At 48.5% G+C, this 3,491-nt stretch overlaps 1 pseudogene; it reads left to right on the forward strand.

Annotated features, from left to right (window-relative positions):
* The first annotated feature begins 2,492 nt into the window (after positions 1 to 2,492).
* On the forward strand, positions 2,493 to 3,109 carry LOC101552047 (protein lin-28 homolog A-like; annotated as a pseudogene).
* The last annotated feature ends 382 nt before the right edge of the window (positions 3,110 to 3,491 follow it).

Raw genomic sequence — 3,491 nt, forward strand, 5'->3', positions numbered from 1 at the left:
AGCTTAGGTATAGTGGGTTACTCCCATCACAGTACTCACATTCCTCTGTGTTTATTTGTAAGCTCTTTCTTTGTGCTCTGCTTCCCCAACCACTCACTCACCTTTATCTCATAATCAGACTGTTAACTTGCAAATATTGCTTTTTCTCTTCTCCTTAAGTCCTTTGCATAGTTAATTCAGAGCAATGTCCTTTTTGTATAAACAGAGGAAGACAGTTAATACTATGCTTTTGTAACTTGGGAGTTAATTGACTCCGAATGATATTCACTCCTGGGCATCTATTCTCTCAATTTAAGCCTCAGTTGTCCTTACTCCTAGCACCCCAAAAGCAGGGTCCCGACGAGGAACTGTATGGACCCAGCCAAGCAGTGAGCTACCCTGGTATCGAAATGGGCCAAGTCAAAGTGCCATAATACTTAGCTATAAGTTAAGAGTATGGTCATGGACAAATGCTGTCATGATTCAAAGAATAACAACAAGATTAGGACCCTGCTAGGGTCAGAAAAGATTAATCTGGCCTGAACACTGTAATCTGAGATCTACAGAGAGATGCCCCTAGGAGAGCCACCCTATAAGCTTAATGTATCTCTTACCGTGTCCAGACAAAATAACTAATATTAATAAGTAGAATTAGATATTAATTAAGATCTTAATTAAGTTATTGGACAAAGGAAAGGAGAAAAACCCCTAGGTGATATTTTGTCCTTGAGCCTGATCAGCGATCAGGAAGAGCTTTGATATGTTGATTGTGCTATTCGAGGGAGTTGGTGAGAAACTAGAGAGAGAAAAGTGGCGAGACGGAGCACAGAGAGACTAACAAGGGGGACAGGAGGAGACAGGAATGAGGGGCTTAGTGAGACTGGGACAGGCATGTTAGGGAAAATGAATAAGCGGCAACTGAACACCAAACAGCATGGCCCTTTTTTTCTCCTCCGTCCACCCATGGCATCAGCTGTCCCAGGTGGGAAGTGGCATGAGAACACTGAATGCAGGTGGCAAGAGAGAACTGTGGGCTTTCCCAGTTGCTGGTGACACATTGGATGACATCCTTACATTTAGGACATTATTCAGAAGGTGAACATGTTAGCTTAGGGGTAAGGCCCGCTTGCCTTGCACACAGCAGACCCAGGTTCAATCCCAGGCACTGCCTATGATCCCCCAAGACCCACCAGAAGAGATCCCTGAGTGCAGAGTCAGGAGTAAACCCTGAGCATTGTCAGGTGTGACCAAAAAATGATGCTCAATTATTTATAGTCCTGGATATGCAAATTAAACCCACACTGAGAACTTGTATCATCTGTCATCCTGTTGCTCATCGATTTGCTCAAGCGGGCGCCAGTAACATCTCCATTTGTCCCTGTTGCGTGCTAGTGTAGACCAATGGCGTCTGCTTGCTTCAGGAACATGAAAAACATCAAACCGTTCATTCAGGGTCTTGATGAAGAAGTCTGACCATTCTTGATGAAGAAGTCTGACCAAGCATTCTTTTGATGTCCCATGGAATCCAGTCCGTAATGGCTCTAATCCAGCGGTCATCTCCAAATCACATTACGTATCCGGCCCATATGATTTTCGACACCTTGACAGACGAGGCAGCATCCCTGACCCTCAACCATCGACAGAGGTCAGAACTCCGGATTCCTTCTCTCACTTGAGTGGAACATGATACTCCAAGCATAGCTCTTTCAATTCCTCTTTGGGAGACCCAAATAACGTTCTCATCCTGTTTTCGTAGGGCCCAGGTCTCTGAGGTGTATGTTAGTGCAGGAAGTGGAATCAAAAAGATGTGCCCAGAGCCAGAAGTTCTTCGTCCTTTTAACAACTAACTTCTTTGATACTCTTGAAGGCGTTTCACATCGCTCTCTTTCTCCTGCGCAGTTCTGGCTCCAAGTAGTTTGTCATGTTGAGTTCTCGACCCAGGTACACATAACTGCAGCATTTGGAGATGTTCATTCCATTAAGAGCAAATGGAATATCAGGAATTAGTTTGTTTCTCATGAACATTGTCTTCGTGAGATTCAGCTGCAGACCAACCTTTCCACACTCAGTGTCAAAGTCAGCCAGCATTCATGCCACTTGGCTAATGTTTGGTGCTATCAGAACGATGTCATTAGTGAAGCGGAGATGGTGTAGTTGCCAACTATTTATCTTCACTCCCTTTCCTTCCCATTCCATTCGTCGAATGGCATTCTTGAGGGTGGCAATGAAGAGTTTCTGTGAAATGATATCACCCTGCCGAACCACTGTCTACACTGATGATCACTTCCTTGTAGAATGGTGAGATCCTGGTGGTGAATTCGTAATACAACTCGGGAGGATCCTGATGTACTGAGTTTGAACACCCTGTTTGGCTAGGGCTTCAATGACCACTTCAGTCTCAACAGGATCAAAGGCCTTCTTTAAATTGACGAATGTCCCTTTGCCTCCGGACTTTTCTGGGGGCCAGCAGCCGCCCGACCTGGGACCCAGGGCCGCGGGCTCAGCCGACGACCATGGGCTCTGTGTCAAACCAGCAGTTTGCAGGTGGCTGCGCTAAGGCACCCTAGGAGGCGCGGGAGGACGCGACCCAGGCGGCCGAGGAGCCGCAGCTGCTGCACCAGGCCGGCATCTGTAAGTGGTTCAACGTGCGCATGGGGTTCGGCTTCCTGTCCATGACCGCCCGCGCCGGGGTCGCGCTCTACCCCCCGGTGGACGTCTTTGTGCATCAGAGTAAACTGCACATGGAGGGTTTCCGAAGCCTAAAGGAGGGGAGGCAGTGGAATTCACCTTTAAGAAATCTGCCAAGGGCCTGGAATCTATTCGAGTTACTGGTCCTGGTGGGGTGTTCTGTATTGGAAGTGAGAGGCGGCCCAAAGGGAAGAACATGCAGAAGCGGAGATCTAAGGGAGACAGGTGCTACAACTGCGGCGGTCTAGACCATCATGCCAAAGAGTGTAAGCTGCCACCCCAGCCCAAGAAGTGCCACTTCTGCCAGAGCATCAACCATATGGTGGCCTCCTGTCCACTGAAGGCCCAGCAAGCCCCCAGCTCCCAGGGGAAGCCTGCCTACTTCCGGGAGGAAGAAGAGGAGATCCATTCCCCTGCTCTGCTGCCTGAGGCCCAAAATTGAGCCAGTGGGTGGGGGTTATCCTTTTGCGATCAAGTTTCAAGGAGTGGGCATCAATCAGCAGAGGAGAAAGTGGGGACAGGGTGGGCAGGGGGCAGCTGGCACTGCCATGTACGTATCTCAGGCCGGGGTCCAGAGCTTCACCCTCTCTTCCCTCTCTTGGCAGGGGGAGGTGGTGAGGCAAAGGAACTCCAATCACGCTGTCTAAATGCACCTGAGGGCTTTGGGGGCTGACCCCCTCTGCATGCTTTATCTGAGTCTCTATGCCCAGGATCTCTTGCTTTTGAAATGTTCTGGACACGGAAGTGGTTTTTCTTTTAAAGAAGGCTGTGTAACTATTTTCCATGCCAGAGTGAAAAGATTGATCAGACAAGAGACCAGATTA

This window comes from Sorex araneus, chromosome 3, assembly GCF_027595985.1.
Source record: "Sorex araneus isolate mSorAra2 chromosome 3, mSorAra2.pri, whole genome shotgun sequence".
In the NCBI taxonomy this organism is placed as follows: Eukaryota; Metazoa; Chordata; class Mammalia; order Eulipotyphla; family Soricidae; genus Sorex; species Sorex araneus.